This window comes from Antechinus flavipes, chromosome 5 (genome assembly GCF_016432865.1).
Source record: "Antechinus flavipes isolate AdamAnt ecotype Samford, QLD, Australia chromosome 5, AdamAnt_v2, whole genome shotgun sequence".
NCBI classification, from domain to species: Eukaryota; Metazoa; Chordata; class Mammalia; order Dasyuromorphia; family Dasyuridae; genus Antechinus; species Antechinus flavipes.
The window spans coordinates 182,450,551-182,469,564 of record NC_067402.1 but is presented as its reverse complement, the minus strand read 5'-3'; positions in this window follow the sequence as shown (position 1 = coordinate 182,469,564).

Sequence of the window (19,014 nt, the reverse complement as noted above, 5' to 3'; positions counted from 1 at the left end):
GAAAGGATTGCTTAGAGCAGGCTTTCTTAACCTGAATGCCACGGATTCCCCAAAGGATATGTACATAGATTTTAGGGGGTTCATGAATTTGGATGTGGCTAAAATATATATTTATTTTTACTAGATTCTAACTAAAATGAAATATTTCCTTCTGTTATACATTTGGACAACAAACATTATTCTGAGAGGGAATCCATAATCTTCATCATACTGCCAAAGGGGTCCATGTTTCAAAATAGGCTAAAACCCCCGGTCTTTGAGTTTGGTAGATCTACAAATGAACTGTGTCTTTTTTTCTAGTCTAAAGCAACATAACATTCATTTAATCATCCAAGGGCCAGACTAGTTCTTCACCTAGGCTAACTGTTTGAATGTTTTTGGACTCAGAGGAACTTCTTTGCTAAAAAAGACAGTTGATTATGACATAGAAGGCTGGCAACTTATATGAGTAAAGGAAATTCTCTTAATTGGTGAAATTATAAATTGGTAATTAAAAACGTTCCAAAGTCTCAAAAATATTATAGAATTCAATCTCAATTAATTATTAGGAAGTTATTGTTATTTTAATGGCCATATGAAATCCTAGAAGTGCTAGAAGTGGGTAAAAAAAAAGTCACAAAACATATGAAAGTGTATATGTAGATGTGTATTATGTATACACACATATGAAATATGTGCATGTGAATATATAATATGCATACATGTATATTTATTTAGCATTTTATAATATGTAAATATAGGTTTTAAATGTATAAATATATAACACATACCATATAATTTTATAAAATACTAATAAGTATAATTAATATATAATATATTATAAATAATGTTAAATGATACAAATGAAATGAAATGATAATAAATGTAAAATAAATATATAATTTAAGTAAATATTCTGTATGTAGAAATGTTAACTGTCCAAACTAGTATGGTAGGAGCAAAGAGGTATATTGTTACTCTACTGATGAATGTAAACCAGGGACTGTCTAGTAAGAGACCAATTCTTAATATATCTGCTGCCAATTCATGCGGAAGTTTAGTAATCCTGTTTGTGGAAATATGTGGTAAAAGGATTAGGACCCTTTCTTTCCCTGATTCAGGTATCCTATTTCCTATTGGCTTATTGTATGATGAGAAAAAGGTTTTTTTTCTTTTTTTTCCCCCAATAACTGGTGAGCTGGTGTATTGCCGACAAAAGGCTTGAGTTTATGGAAGAGTGCTGTCTTCCTTGATGACAAAAAGAGGTAAGAATTGCTTCATCTACTGGATAGGGAGAAAGAAACAGCAGATGGAATGGCAGTGGCCTGTTGCCTGCTGCCTATCTTTAGCTACCTTATCTCCACCACCAGGTTACCACCTAGCTATGAACACAATGCCTTGCCATGTCTTTTTGCCTGTTATTTGATTTTATGTAAATGAGTATTAAAGATGGATCGACCAGATGAAGCCATTGTGAACTCTGAAAGATCAGAAGAGTTACCATAGTTCCAAGAGGATTTCATAGCAGAGTCTGCACATAGCTGTAATAGTGGATTACTTGAGATGAACCTGTATAACCCAGACCATCAATGTATAAAACCAATACAAGCAACAGACCTGCAAACAAAGTGGTGACTTCTCTGTTGCTTATGGCCACTATTAGAGTGAACTTCAAGGAGATAAGGATGTTGGCAATGTCTACAGAGACTAAGGTTGCAGTAAAAAGTGAGCTCCCACTTTGGGGGTCAATGATTTTGTATTTGATTCTTGTAAAAAAAAAAACAAACTAATAGTTAATTGGTCAATTGATTTAAAAGAGCCATAAACTGTGAATCAATAATCACTGATTAAATAATATTGTTTAAATGTTATAAGGGTGATACACTGGATGGAGAATTGTGAATGATCATAATGAAGGAAAAAAAATCTTCGAAGTTTCATCTCAAGATCTGAGAAGAGTAGTTCTTTCTGAATTCAACCTCCCAGCTATAATGATCATTACCCTGGAACATGTATGTGCTGTATTGGGGTTTTCTTCAGGATCAGATGCTGAAGTTTATGGTCTCCCACTGTTGGACCTTTGGTCATTCTTCTGAATTTGCAAAGCAATCATGAGCCTAACTTGATGTACTTATTTCCTAAAATAAAGAAAAAATAAACACAATAGAGGCCAGAAAAAAAAAAAAAGAAAGCAGAAAAGCATAATGGCTTAGGTGGGAAAATGAGGCCACCCACAATAAAAAGTAATTATCAGATTAGGACCAGTACTCTGACGATAGCTTTCTCCCACCCAAAGGCTTTAGAGCAGTCCTTGCCTCACTCATTACAAGGAAAGAGAACATTCTTTTAGCCTTTTATATGTACTATCAGTTCAGGCACAGCAGACAATCAAAAGAGCTTTTCTTTACCAAATCATAAGCCAATAAGAAATAGTCAAGATACCTGAGCATATTCTGAATTAGAGATAGGGCCCTAGCTCTATCATCATACATTTCTAGAATTAGGCTCCTCAAGACTTCATATGTATTGGTAGCAGGTATACTACACACTGCTTCAAGGACTGAGCCCTCTTTGACCAGTTTCCTGTTATACATAACTTAATTTTAAAAATAAGCCTGAATTTCAGTGTAAATGAGCAGATATGTCCTAACCTCTCCTTTTTCCTCCTTTCTATCCTATTTCTTGTCTAAGTCCAGAGAAAAGACAAATGAAAGTCTCTGTTTTGAAATCTAGAGTCAAAAACTTATTAGCAAATTAGATCTTCATTTCCTCTTATAGAATGCCACAAAATGATTCTGATACCAATAGTAGTAGCCTGTTTATAAATTAAGTATGACTAGAGGTTTTCTGTATTCAATATAATGCTCTAAGGCCATTTTTATGAGTCAACCAGTGCTTCTTCATACTATAACTTGTAACTAGGGATCAAAGAAAACTCTTTTTTTCCCATTAATTTATGCCTTTAAGGGCAAGCAATAGGGCTTTTAACACAGCACAAGCATTGACACTAATTATGGGATCACAGGAATTGGAAAGGAATGTGAATCATACATGAACTTGAGGCAAAAACATTATACATTAGTAGAGGCACCAGAAATAGTGCTGCTTGGTATAGAGGAACCCACCTGAAATAACTTTGGAAATAATGTGACCAGTTAATTACAGATTTAGGAGAAAACATATTTGTCTAGATAGTTAATTTTCAGGAAATAACTATATTTTATATTTTCTCTCTTATCTAGACTTCAATTTGAAAAAAAAAGGTAAAAAGCACTTTGACTATTTGTCTTAGTTACAATAAGTATCGTCAACTTTTAAGTATAAGTTTATTCTTGACAGGAAGTGTGGTATAATGAAGTATAATACTCTGGAAATGATAGCAAATCTGTTATATTTAACATCTATTTGTTATTCATTTAGCTAAAACATGCCAGAGCCAGCATGTATATCCAGGTGTACTGATGTAGGGCCATTACTTTTTCCAATGTGCCATATTGCTTTCTAGAAGATTTCAATTCAGCAACCATCTAAGTCTTTCTAAATTAAAGTATTTATCCTTTTTCCTTTGAGAAAGTATAAATTTAAGGCAGCATATTTAGAGACAAAAGACAATTCTATTTAGGCTGATGCTTTTTATGAGTCAGAGAAGTAAAACTGAGAGGAACAAGGAAGACTTTAACAGGAGAATGAAAATGAAACAAGGAAGAAAGGAAAAGAAGTTTTTATTAAATGCCCATTCTATGCCAAAAATTATGCTAAGGGCTTTGTAAATATTATATCATTTGATCTTCCCACAACCACCCTGTTAGGTAATTGCTATTATTATTCCAATTTAAAAGTTAAGGGAACTGAGGCAGAAAGAGGTTGAGTTGTCTAATTATACAGCTAGTTGTTATGTGAGGCAGGAATAGGATAAAGAAGTTAAATAGAAGTATGAATATATGCCAAAGACAGATATATTTGGTGAATGTAATATTCTGAATTATCAGATGTGTACATTATACTCTGTAGTGCTGTGCATAGATAACTGAGACTTAATTATAGATGGATCTTTACATCTAGCATTGTGGATACATTAGTATAAGCAAGTAATCCATGTATTTGTATGTCCATTTGTGTTTTTTTGATGACCTTCACAATTTTAAGTTTCCCCCCACTCCTTCTATCTACCTGAAAATTTACTCTATCTACTATCTTTAAAGAAAAAATAAATCATTTGATCTTTTTATTCCTGCCTGCTATCATCCTGTATCTTGTATTTTCTTTTTGAAAAATGCTATCTACACTTGATATGCTTCCCTTTCCTTTCCTCTTCCTCACTTCTAAATTTTTCCATAGGCTTTGGACCTTTTCATGTTGCTGACATTGCTCTCTGCAAAGTCACCAGTGATTTCTTCATTGCCAAAGCTAATGGCCTTTTCTGAATACTGGCTCCTCTTGAGCTCTCAGCAACCTATTGACTCTTTGAAACATTCTCTCTGTTGAGTCTTCGGATCATTCTCTTCTTTAGATTGGGGGAATACTGCTCCCTTCTGGCTTCCTCTTACCTTTATGAAAATTCCTCTTTAATTCATTGATTGATTGATTGATTTTTACTGGGTTTTAGCTTCCTTCAAATATTATTTAAAATCCCACTTTTTATAAGAAACATTTTCTAATTCATTTCGATGCTAGAGCCTTCTCTCTGTTGGTTATCTTCAGTTTATCCTAGATAGATAGATAGATAGATAGATATATCTTTTCTGTGCATAATTGATTTTGTTGTCTCTATCACTAGACTAAGTGCCTTAAAAACAGTGATTATCTTATACATTTGTGATATCTCAGGCATTTAATACAGTGTGCTTATTGACTGACAGACCACACTCAATGACTGTGAATATCCCCAGAAGGGCTGTCCTAGATCTTATCTCCTATATATGCAAATGATCCTATAATTCATATATACAGCTAGCTATAACCTCTCTCCTTAATTCCTCTTACATAACCAACTACTTTTTGGACATCCCAAACTAAATATCCTTGACATATCTTGAGATAAGTACAATAAAAACAGAAGAATTATTTTTTTCCACTCAAATCCTTCTTGCTTCTTCCAAATATCTCTATTACTATAGAGGGCACTATAATCTTCACAATCACTGAAGTTTAAAATATTTTTGTAATTCTTGACTTTTTTGCACATAGCAATATCCAATATTGATAAATCTTATTGATTCTACATTCACAATATCTCTTTTATTTCATTCCTTTCCCTCCATTCTTACAATTACCACCACCTCTCATCAATTTATGCTTGAACTTTTTGCAAAAACTTTCTTATAGATTCCTTGCTTCAAACCCCCACCCCACTCTCGTGTTTTAGTCAACTATCAATTCAGATTCCAAAGTGGATTTTTTAAAGTACCGACTTAATCTTGTCACACTCTTTATCCCCATTCAATAAGCTATGGCAATAATTTATTATATCTAAGATCAATATGAAATTCTCCTTCATACTTTTTTTCATTTTTTATTTCATTTTTAATTTATAGAATAAAACAAGAATTTCCATAACATAGTACAATTAAAAAAATGATTGTACAATGAAACTGAAAGTTTAGCATGTACAATATACTATTCCTTTTAAATATATAATAAAATATGCTGTAAGTTTCTTTTTTTCTTTTATTTTCCCCCCTCCCATCTTTAGATGACTACATTTAGAAATAAATGTGTTTACACATATAACATAGATGTCTAAAATCATTCTATACATACTTGTGATTATTCTTTCTTTGCATGCAAATAGTGTCTTCCTTCATTTGTTTTTTTTTTAGTTAATTTAGATATTTATAATAATCAATGTTTTATTTGCTCAAAGTTATTCTTAAAACAATATTGCTGTTACTATATATGCTAGCTTTTAAAATGCTGGTTTGTGACCGCTTGAGGGATCTCATGACTGAAATTATGATTTATTATGAATAATTGTTTGATTGGTATATCTCTATACCTACATGTAAAAATTTCTCAGGTGAAAAGTGGCTATGAATGGAGAAAATTTAAGAAGCTTGCTGCAAACTTGCTGATTTCATAATTTCATGCAAGTCTTTCCATGTTTTTCTAAGATCATTGACCTTATCGTTTGTTATAGAATAATCGTATTCCATCACAATCATACACGACAGTTTGTTCAGTCATTCCATAATTGATGGGCATCCTCATAATTTCCAGTTTTTTGCCACACAAAGGTATCTGCTATAAATATTTTAGAACAAATATGTTCTTTTCTATTTTCCCAGTTCACCTTTGGAAATAGACCTACAATTAGTATTGTTGGATTAAAGGATGTAAGTAGTATAATAATTCTTTGGGCGTAATTCCAGAATACTCTCTAAAATAGTTGGATCAGTTCACAATTTTATCAAAAATGAATTAGTGTCCCAATTTTTCCACATCCTCTCCAATACTTACTGCTTTCTCCTTCAATTATTTGAGTCATTTAAATAGGTGTAAAATGGTATCTCAAGGTTGTTCTAATTTGCATTTCTCTAATCAATAATGATTTAGAGCATTTTTTCATCTAAATTGTTTTGATTTATTCATTGGAAAACTGCCTATTCACATCCTTTGACCATCATATTCTTATAGTTTGACAAAGTTCTTTATATATTTGAGATATGAGACCTTTATCTGAGGAAGTCTACAAAATTTCCCCCCTCAATTTTCTGTTTTCCTTATGATTCTAGCTATATTTGCTTTATTTTCAAAACATTTTAAATTTAATGTAATCAATATTATACATTTTTAAACTAACTTTGCTTTATATCTCTTTTTTATTTATAAATTAACTGTTCACCTATCCATAAGTTAGATAAGTAATATATTCCAGGTTCTAATTTTCTTATAATATCTCTATTTCTAGGTCTTGTATCCTTTTTGACATTATCTTGGTAGATGGTATAAGATACTAGTCTATCCCAGTTTCTGCCTTATTCTTTTCCATTTTATTAACATTATTATTATTATTATTATTATTATTATTATTATTTTTACCAAATAGTTAATTGTTATCAAAAATTCTTTAGGCTTTGTACTTGTCAAAACCAAGGTTATTATATTCATTTGCTGCTGGTAAATTGTGCATTTAGTGTATTCCATTGATTTACCTTTCTATCTTTTAGTCAGTAAAAAATAATTTTGATATTACTGATTTATAATATAAATTAAGAATTGGAACTGCTAAACCTCTTTTTTTTTTTTTTTTTTTACATTTTCCCTCATTAGTTCCTTTGAGATTCTTGATTTTTAGTACTTCAAAATCAATTTGGTTATTATTTTTCCTATTTCAGTAAAATAATTTTTATTTTTGGTAACTTAATTGAGATGTCATTGAATATATAAATTAGATCAAGTAAAATTATCTTTTTATTATATTGGCCCTATCTATCCATGAACAATTAATATTAATATTTAAATTTGATTTTATTTGCATAAAACAACTTTTTAAAACATTTTGTTTATATAGTTCCTTTTGATAGGTATGCTCTAGGGAATTTTTAAATTATCTAAAATTATTTCACATAGGTTATATCTTTACTATTTCTTCTTGAATGTTTTATTGTGATTTATAAGAATGCTGATGATTTATGTGGATGTATTTTATATCCTGCTGCCTAGCTAAAATTATTAATTGTCTCAACTAGATTTTTAGTTGTGTATTTGGGATTTTCCAGTTTTATCACTTCTTTCCACATTCTGATTCCTTCTTTTTCTGTTTCTTTTCTTATTTCTATTGCTAGGATTTCCAATTCAATGTTGAATAATATTGATTACAGTGGCCATCTTTGTTTTACCCTTGATCTTACTAGGAAGTTTCTAGTTTATTTCCATTACAAATCACACTTACTGATTTTAAGGTAAATGACTTTTAATCAGTTTAAGAAAAATCCATTTATATCAATACTTTCAAGTATTTTAATAGAAAGAAATATTGTGCTTCAAAAGCTTTTACTGCATCTATTGAAATAATATAAATATGTATATATAAACTATTATTATCTATATAATCAATTATGTTATTATTTTTCCTTATATTAAACCATCCCTAAATTCATAGCATAAATCCTACCTGGTCATAATTTATAATCTTTTAAATATATTATAATCTTTTAGATACTATTTTATTTAGAATTTCTGAATCCATATTCATTAATAAAATTAATCTCTAATTTTCTTTATTTTTACTCTTCCTGGTTTAGGTTTCAATGTCATATCTATTTCATAAAAGGAATTTATTAAGATGCCTCCTTTGCTTATTATTCCAAATAATTTGATATTGGAATTATTTGTTAGAATCCCCTTGTAAATCAAATGTCCTATTAAATACAATCAGGATTTCACAAGACCTACCAATTTCTACATAAAAGCTCATAATATAATTTGAATAAAAAAAAAAGCTGGACTTACATCCAAAAATAACTTATCCTACAAAATCGAGTATAATCTTTCATACTTTTCTTATCTCCTCTCTTTTTTTCTCTGTTTCTCTTTTACTCTTTTAATTGCATTGATATATTTTTAACTTAACATTTACAGATTATCTGAGCAAAATAAATATTATAGTGATCCCTTTTGAAAATACATGTAACATTTCTCATTTGTAGAACATCTCAAAATTCTGTATTTTTATTTTGTAATTAACTATTCCTCCCATTGCCTGAAATATTGAAAAAAGAATTCCTTGTAACAAATGTATAGTTAGATAAAACAGATTCCCTTATTGTCTCTGTTTAAAACACACACTTATAAAAACATATGGATATATGTGCATTTCATATAGACACAACACATATTTAAATATATTATATAATTTAATAATTCTTGGATTACCTGAAAGCCATGATAAAAAACACACACAAACAAAAACAAAAACAGAAAAACATACAAAAAAACAAATTGGCTCTGATATTCTGTACCACATTATAACATACAAATTGAAAGAACACATCAAAACTTCCTGAAAGAAATTCCAAAATTAAAACTCTCAGGAATATTATAGCCAAATTCCAGTTTTTTCAGGTCAAAGAAAAAATATGGAAAGTAACCAGAAAGGAAAAAAAAATCAAGTATCATGGTGTCACAGACAAGATAACACAATTTTTAGCAGCTTCTATATTAAAGAGTCCTAGGCTTGGAATATGATATCCTGGAAGGCAAAGAAGCTAGGACTTCAGACAATAACCACCTCTCAGCAAAATGAATATAATCCTTCAGAGGAAAAAATGGCAATTCACTGAAATAAAGAACTTCTATACATTTATGATGAAAAGATCTGAATTGAATTGAAAATCTGATTTTCAAATATAAAACTCGAGAGCATAAAAAGGTAAACAAGAAAAATAAATCATAAGGGACTCAATAAGGTTAAATTGTTTATCTTTCTATGTGGGATTCTATGTGGGATTCTTATAAATCCTAAGAATTTTCCCTTATTAGGGCAGTTAGAAGGGGTATGCACAGAGGGCACAAGTGTGATTTGAATATGATAAAATGTCTAAAAAATAAAATTGAAAAGTGAGAAAGAGGAATATGACAAGAGAAGGGGAAAGGCAGAGATAGAGGAGAGAAGCAGAGGTAAATTATCTTACATAAAAGAGGTATGAAAAAGTTTTTCAATGGGGAGAAAGATGGGGAAAATCGGATTCTTGGGCCTTACTCTCATTGCAATTGGCTCAAAAAGAGCATAACATAAAAGGAAAAGAGATAAATGGTATAAAAAGAAGGTAGAGTAAGGATGGTAAAAGGGATGAAAAGCTGAGAGAGGTGGAAGTCAGAACAAAACACAAGGAAGAGAAAAAGAAAGGAGAATAAATGGGAGAAACAGAATGGAGGGAAATAGTTAACAATCATAAATATGAAAAAAAATTATAGCAAGTTTTCCTGATAAAAGCCTAATTTTCCAAATGTGGCTAGAGAACTGAGTCAAATTTATAAGAATAATAATCAACCACAATTGATAAATGATCAAAAGAATGCAAACAGGTAGTTTTCCACAAAATAATCAAAATCCTTTAAAAAAATGCCCTAAATTAAAACATTCAGTGATCCCATCTTCCACCAATCAGATTGACTTGTATGACAGAAAAGAAAAATGACAAATACTAGATGGAATGTGGGAAAGTTGGGACATTAATGCATTGTTGATGGTGTTGGGAATTGATCCAACTGTTCTGGAAAGCAATTTTGAACTATGCTAAAAGGTCTAGAAAACCATGCCTAAAGGTCTATACAACTATGCATAGCTTTTGACCAAGCAAAACCATTGCATATCTTTATCACAAAAAGAGCAAAAAAAAAAAAAAAAAAAGGAAAAGGACCACCTCTTTTCTGGTGGCAAAGAATTGGAAATTGAAGGAATGCCTATCAACTGGGGAATGGCTAAACAAGTTTTGTGTGTGTATATATATATATATATATATATATATATATATATACACACACACACACACACACACATATATATATATGTATGTATTTGTATATGATTATGATGTAGTGCTATTATGCTATAAGAAATGACAAACAGGAATGTATCAGAAAAAAACTGGAAAGATTATATGAATCAATGAAAAATGAAATAAGCAGAACTGGAAGAATATTGAACATAATAACCATATTGTATAATGATAAACTGTGAATGACTTATCTATTCTCAGCAATATAATGAATCAAGATAATTCTGAAGGATTTATGATGAAAAATGCTACCACCTGTGCCCAGAGAAAGAACTGAATAATTATGAATGTATATCCAAGAGTACTTTTTAAAGTTTATTTATTTATTTATTGGTCTATGTCTTCTTTTTCAATATGACTAATATGTTTTGCATGACTACAGAAGTAGAACCATATCAAATTACTTGCTTTTTCACTGAAGGAGAGGGAAGAAGAGAATGTGAAATTTAACATTTTTAAAAAGAGAATGTTAAAATTGGTTTTATGCATAATTGGGGGAAAATGATAAATAATTTTTAAAAAGACATTTTGGTTAATGAATGATTATGTAATATTTCTATTATTCTGAATTGTTTGTAAGTTTTTATTTTCTGACATATAATCCATTTTTGTAATGGTGCCATGCACATCTGAGAAATATGTACAGTTCTTCCTTTTTTCATTTGACTATTGATAAAAATCAATCATTTATAATTTTTTCCCTAAATTTCTAATTAGGTCCTTAACATCTCTCTTTCTTGCTAATCTATTTCTTTTTGAGCTCTTTTTAATGATAGTTTTACTATCTCTTTTTGTCATTAGCTTAGTTTTCCTTTAAGTATTTAAAAATGATGCTATTTGTTATTGTTCATTCAGGTTTAAACCTTTGTGATTCTATGGAATGTAGCATGCTAATAATGTCCATGGGGTTTTCTTGGGAAAGATATTGGATTAATTTGTCTTCAATGAAGGCAAAAATACTTGTCCAGAGTCAGACAACTAATGAGCATCTGAGGCTAGATTTGAACATAGATCTTCCTGACTTCATGCTCTATCCACTGTGCCATCTGACTGCCCATGTTTTTGTTTCTGTTGTTTGTTCAGTTTTGTTTTGTATCTTTTTTTTTCAGTTCAGCTGTGGCATAATAGATATAAGACTGATACAAAATACTAATGCCTATATCTCACAAGTCTGAAATACAACCTAGGGGTAAAATGATTCATAGCACATATAGAACTTTTGTTAAACCAAACAATTTTTATTATCATTTTGTTTAGCTGTAGTAGTTTGATAAGAATAAGATTAAAACACTGAAATAATTTTTGCAATGTGATCACTTACACTAATGAAGGCCTATTTAATAAAAATTCTACAGTTATTTAATTTTAAAAGAATATTTTATGTTTATTTGCATTTTTAATTGTATCATATTTTGTCAGTTCTTTTATTTTATTTACTGAGGCAATTGGGGTTAAGTGACTTGCCCAGGGTCACACAGCTAGGAAGTGTTAAGTGTCTGAGATCAGCTTTGAACTTAGGTCCTCCTGACTTCATAGCTGGTACTCTGTCCACTGCACCACCTAGCTACCCTTTTTTCATGTCTTTTAAATGACCTTTCTCTATTATTTCCTTCAGCTTTTTGTTATTGGTCTTTAGAAATGTGTGTAATTTCTTTCTGTTTCATTGATACTCTTGCCTCAGTTGATATTTATTGCTGAGTCCCTTGCATTTTCTAAGGGAATCATTACATAATAGGGGACATCTTTTTATTTTTGCCAGTATTTATTCTTTAAATTGATTTCTCATTTATTATGGATATCAGTAGTATTTTGAGCACTAAGTTAAAGGGACCTATTTCCTTTTACCAAATAGTCATAGGAAAATTTAGAATTTTTCCATTGCAAATAGTGTTAGCTTTGGAATTTAGACATGTACTTTTTTATATTAAATTATGCCTTCTATGTTAACTTTTTTGTGTATTCAACACAACACAAATTAATGTTGAATTTTAAAACAAGTTTTATGGGGGGCATAAATGTAATCGTGCTATCTTAAAAATATTCATTTAAAAGCTTAAATAGAAAATAAAAAAATAAAAAAAATAAAATGGAGGAAAAAATCCTCAAAATACTGTCATGGACCTGGCATAACATCAGGGAGGATTCACAATATGCAAAAATAAATATCCATTTCAAGAAAACATATATAATAATAGAAGACATTATATTCATGACTATCCATCTTTTCGTTGCTTCCTGATAGGTTTTCTTGTGTGTTCTGCTGTGCCCTGTTTTCTTTATTCTTTTTCCCCCCTTTCCATCCATCCTATCCTTTCCCCAAAGCAGGCTTTGGACAGATATATTTATGTATAGATACATACATACATATGTACACATACATACACACAGCCCTATGCTCACACAATACATATATTTACACATGCACATATACATGTATATATGTATATATGACATATTAGGTAGATTTCTCTCTTGATTGAAACTTTAAATCTGACTGTGTGAGATCAATGATTAGTAACTTTAATTTTTTTCTAATAAATTCTATTCCTAATTATTGTTATTGTGCTTGTGTATATCTCTTATTTCCTATATCTGCTAACTCTTTTACTTTAGTTCTGCTACTTGTATTTCTATTACTTGATTTTCCTCCTACCCCTAAGGATCCCTCTCTTATCTTCTCCCCCCCACCCTTTCCCTTCCTTTTAAATTCCTTTTCATTAATCTACAGATGTTGATCCACTGTCATAAATCTATACAACCTTCTATACACCACATTATCCTATATTTTCCACACCTTATTGCTTTATGGATTTTGGAGGATGCTATACCCTTCTTGGTATATCTAGATATAAACATAGATATATCTATATAGATCTCTATATGCCTATCTATCTATTGTTGCCTATTTAATCCATGATTGATGTTACTAGGTTTTTAGAATTACCAGCTCTCCTCCTCCATCTAATTCCTCCTTGTCAGTTCTTACTCTGAACCTCATTCACATAGCTTAATTAATATTTTCCCTTTTTTATACAGTTTTCCTTTTTAGAATCAGATCATATTCAGCTCTTCTCTAGTCTTTCTTTTGAACTACCCAATTACTGATGTCAATCTAGACATATGATTAATATTTCCACATGTAAGATATAAATAGTTTGTCCTTATTAAGCTCCTTGAAATTAGTTTTTAATGTTGGCCCTTATATGCTAAATTCTCTATTGAGTTCAGATTTTTTTAAGACAAATCCTGAAAAATTGAGAGTTCATTGTATGTCCACTTTTTTCTGTGTTTACTATTATACCTAATTTTTCTGGATATAATATTTTTGGCCATAGGCCTAGTTTTTTTGATTGTCTATATATAATATTCCAGGACCTGTGGTCTTTTATTGTTGCTGCTGATAAATTTGATAAGTGATTCTAATTTTAGTTCCAGAATATTTGAATTTTTTTTTTTATTGTTTGCTTGTTTTGTTTTGTTTTTTGGTAAAATTTATTTCTTCTTTGGGTTTCAACATTTAGCAATGATTTTCTATTTTGTTTTCCTTGTAGGATCTCTTTTGAAATGGTAAGTGGTAGATTTTTTTTTCTATTTGTATTTTCTTCTCTTATTCTATCACTTCAAGACAATGTTTTTTTTTTTTTTAAATTTATTTCTGGTATTATTATGTCAAGGTACTTTTTTTTGTAATCATGTCATTTTGGTTGTTCTGTTTTTAATGTAAATAAATAGGTAATATTGAACCATTTATATCATTTATAGAAATTCATCTTTATCATATTAAATACTTTTTGGGGTACATATACCTATATATCTATCTATGGGTATATCCCCCTAAATACACACACACATACACACACACACACACACACACACACAGACAGAGACAGAGACAGAGAAGTTTTTTGGATTAGTAGCTATTGGTGACATTGAATTGTAGTTTATAGTTAGTTCCCTATCTTAACTCTGTCTAGTTCTGATTTAGGGGTAAGGGAAAGTGTCTAATAATAAGGAGTAGAGTGCTTTATTTGACAATTATTAGAAATAATTTTTGTGGAATTAGTATTAATTATCTTTTAAAATTTTCTAATATTTACCTGTAATTTGCCTAGATTAGGTTTTCTTCTCTCTCTTCCTAGATTTTTGCATCTATATTCATTAATGAAATGATTTTTAAAATTTCTTCTTTGTCTTAATCAATTTCATTTTCTGCAACTATGTTTTTTAATATCTCTCATGATCTGTTAATTTGTCTGTTGATACTTTTACATATAGTATCTATTTCCTTCAAATAATTAGTTTAGCTAATATGTAATTGTGTATAGTAATTTTGATTTTTAAAATTTTCAATGTTCTGAATTTGTCTTTTTTTTTTTTTTTTTTGCTGAGGTTAACAGACTTAGGGTTAAGTGACTTGCCCAGAGTCAAACAGGTAGGCTGTGTTAAGTGTCTGAGACCAGATTTTAATTCAGGTCCTCCTGACTTCAAAGTGGGTGCTCTATCCAATTTTTTTTTTTTGGTAATTTAAATATCCTCTCATTTGATAGAGGATTGACTAAAGATTCACAGATTCTCTTTTTTTTTAATTAAAGCTTTTTATCTTTAAAATATATACATGCATAATTTTCAACATTCACCCTTACAAAATCTTGTATTCTAATTTTTTTTCCCTCCCTTCATCTCACACCTACCCTAGAATGCAAATAATCCAATATATGTGAAACATGTGCATTTCTTCTACACATACTTCCACAAATATCATGCTGCATAAGAAAAATTAGATCAAAAAGGAAAAAAAATGAGAAAGAAAACACAATGCAAGTAAACAACAACAAAAAGAGTGAAAATACTACATTGTGATCCACATTCATTTCCCACAGTTCTCTGGATGCAGATGGCACTCTTCATCACAAGACCATTGGAACTGGCCTGAATCACCTCATTTTTGAAGAGAACCATGTCTGTCAGAATTAATCATCATATAATCTTCTTGTTACTGTGTACAATGATCCTCTGGTTCTGCTAATTTCACTTAGCATCAGTTCATGTAAGTCTCTCCAGGCCACTGTGAAATCATCCTGCTGATCATTTCTATAGAACAATAATATTCCATAACATTCATAGGCCATAATTTACTCAGCCATTCTCCAACTGATGGGCAACCACTCAGTTTTCAGTTCCTTGCCACTACAAAGAGGGCTGCCACAAACATTTTTGCATATGTGGTTTCCTTTCCCTCCTTTATGATTTCTTTGGGCTACAAGTCCAGTTGAAACACTGTTGGAGTAAAGGATATGCACAGTTTGATAACCCTTTGGGCATAGTTCCAAATTCCTCAGCAGAATGGTTGAATCAGTTTACAATTCCACCAACAATGTATTACTATCCCAGTTTTTCCACATCCCCTCCAATATTTATTATTATCTTTTCCTATCATTTTAACCAGTCTGAGAGGTGTGTAGTGACATCTCAGAGTTGTCTTAATTTGAATTTCTTTGATCAATAGTAATTTAGAGCACCTTTTCATAGTGCTAGAAATGGTTTTAATTTCTTCATCTGAAAATTGTCTGTTCATATCCTTTGACTATTTATCAATTGCCAAATGGCTTGAATTCTTATAAATTTGAGTCAGTTCTCTATATATTTTAGAAATGAGACCTTTATCAGAACTTTTGAATGTAAAAATGTTTTCACAGTCTATTGCATCCCTTCTAATCTTGTCTGCATTAGTTTTGTTTGTACAAAAACTTTCAAACTTAATATAATTAAAATTATCTTTTTTACATTCAATAATGTATTCTAGTTCTTCTTTGGCCACCAATTCCTTCCTTTTCACAGATCTGAGAGGTATCCTATCCTTTGTTCTTTTAATTTGCTAATAGTATCACTTTTTATGTTTAAATTGTGAACCCATTTCAAATTTACCTTAGTTTAGGGTGTTAGGTGTGGATCATTGCCTAGTTTCTGCCGTAATGATTTCCAATCTTACTAACAATTTTTGTCAAATAGTGAGTTTTTATCCCAGAAGCTAGGGTCTTGGGTTTATCAAACACTAGATTACTCATTGATTATTGTGTCTTGTGAACCTAATCTATTCTACTGATCTACTATTCTATTTGTTAGTTAGTACCAAATGATTTTCATGATCACTGCTTTATAATATAATTTTAGATGTGGTCCAGCTAGGCCATCTTCACTTGCATTTTTTCATTAATTCCCTTGACATTCTTGATGTTTTGTTCTTTCAGATGAACTTTGTTATTATTCTTTCTAGTTCTGTAAAATAATTTCTTGAGAGTTTCATTAGTACAGTACTGAATAAGTAGATTAATTTAGGTAGTATTGTCATTTTTATTACATTTACTCAGCTTACTCATGAGCATTTGATATTTTTATGTTTGATTTGCCTTTATTTGTGTGGAGAGTGTCATTGTGTTCATATAGTTCCTGATTTTGCCTTGGCAGGTAAACTCTGAAATATTTTATATTCTCATTTTAAATGGAATTTCTCTTTGCATCACTTGCACCTGGACTTTGTTGATAACATATAAAAATGCTAATTATTTCTGTAAATTTATCTTGTGGATTATCTTGAAACTTTGCTAAAATTGTGAATTTTTTCTAATAGTTTTTTTAGTTGATTCTCTAGGATTTCCTAAGTATACTATCACATCATCTGCAAAGAGTGATAATTTAGTTTCCTCATTACCTACTCTAATTCTGTTAATTTCTTTTTCTTCTCTTATTGCTAAAGTTGACCTTAATGATGCAATATTAAATAGTAATGGTAATAGTGAGCAACTTTGTTACACACCTGATCTTATTGGGAATAGTTACAGTTTTCCCCCATTACATATGATGCTTGCTGGTGGTTTTAAATAGATGTAACTGATCATTTTAAGGAAAACTCCATTTATTCCTATACTCTCTAGTTGTTGTTGTTGTTGTTGTTGTTATTTTTAAAACAGGAATGGATGTTGGATTTTGTCAAATGCTTTTTTCTCATCAATTGAAATAATCATATGAATTTTGTTAGTTTGGTTATTAGTGTTTGAATTATACTAATAGTTTTTTTTAATATTGAACCAACTCTGCATTCTTGTATAAATCCTACTTGGTCATAGTGTATTATCCTGGGGATGACTTTCTGTAATGTATTTGCTAATATCTTATTTAATATTTTGGCATCAATATTCATTAAATAAATTCATAAAGAAAATTCATAAATCTATAATTTTCTTTCTCCGTTTTGATCCTCCCTGATTTAAATATCAGCACCATATCTGTGCCATAAAAGGAATTTGGAAAGACTTCTTTTCCTATTTTTTCAAGTAGTTTACATAGTACTGGTATTAGTTGTTCTTTAAATGTTTGGTAGAATTCACATGTAAGTTAATCAGTCTCTGGAGATTTTTTTATTAGGGAGTTAATAGCTTGTTAAATTTCTTTATCTAAAATGGAACTATTTAAGTAATGTATTTTCTCCTCTGTTAATCTGGCCAATTTATATTTTGCAAATATTCATCTAATTCCCTTACATTATGAGATTTATTGGCATAGAGTTGGGCAAAATAGCTCCTAATGATTGCTCTAATTTCTTCTTTATTGGTAGAAAATTTACCCTTTTTATATTTGATAGTAACAAACAAATTAACTAAAAGTTTATCTATTTCATTTTTCCCCATAAAACCAGTTTTTAGTTTTCATCATTAGTTCAATAATTATTTTACTTTCAATTTTATTAATCTCTTTTATTTTCAGAATTTTGTATTTAGTTTTTAATTAGGGTTTTTAATTTATTATTTTTCTATCCTTTTTAGTTGCATATTCAATTCATTGATCTTCTCTTTTTCTACTTTATGCAAGTAAGAATCTAGAGATATGACCTTCTCCTAAGAATTGCGTTAGCGGTATCCCATAAATTTTGGTATGTTATCTCATTATTGTCATTCTCTTGGATGAAATTATCTATTGTGTCTATGATTTGTTGTTTCACCCACTCATTCTTTAGGATGAGATCATTTAGTTTACAATTAATTGTTGATCTATTTTTCCCTGGCCTTTTATTGAATGCAATTTTTATTGCATCATGAACTGAAAAAGATACATTTATTATTTCTGTCTTTCTGCATTTGATTTGAGGTTTGTATGCCCTAATATATGGTCATTTTTTGTATAGGTTATATGTATTGCCACAAAAAAGTATATTCCTTTCTGTCTCCATTCAATTTTCTCCAAAGGTCTATCATACCTAACTTTTCTAAAATTCTGTTTACTTCCTTATCTTTTTTCTTATTTATTTTGTGGTTTGATTTATCTAGTTCTGAGAGAGCAAGGTTGAGATTTCCCATTAGTATAGTTTTTCTGTCTAATTCTTGTAGCTCTCTTAACTTCTCTAAGAATTTGGATGCTATACCACTTGGTGCATATATGTTTAGTATTGATATTACTTAATTTTCTCTGGTATCTGTTAGCAAAATATAGTTTCATTCTTATCTCATTTAATTAGAACTAATTTTGCTTTTGCTTGATCTGA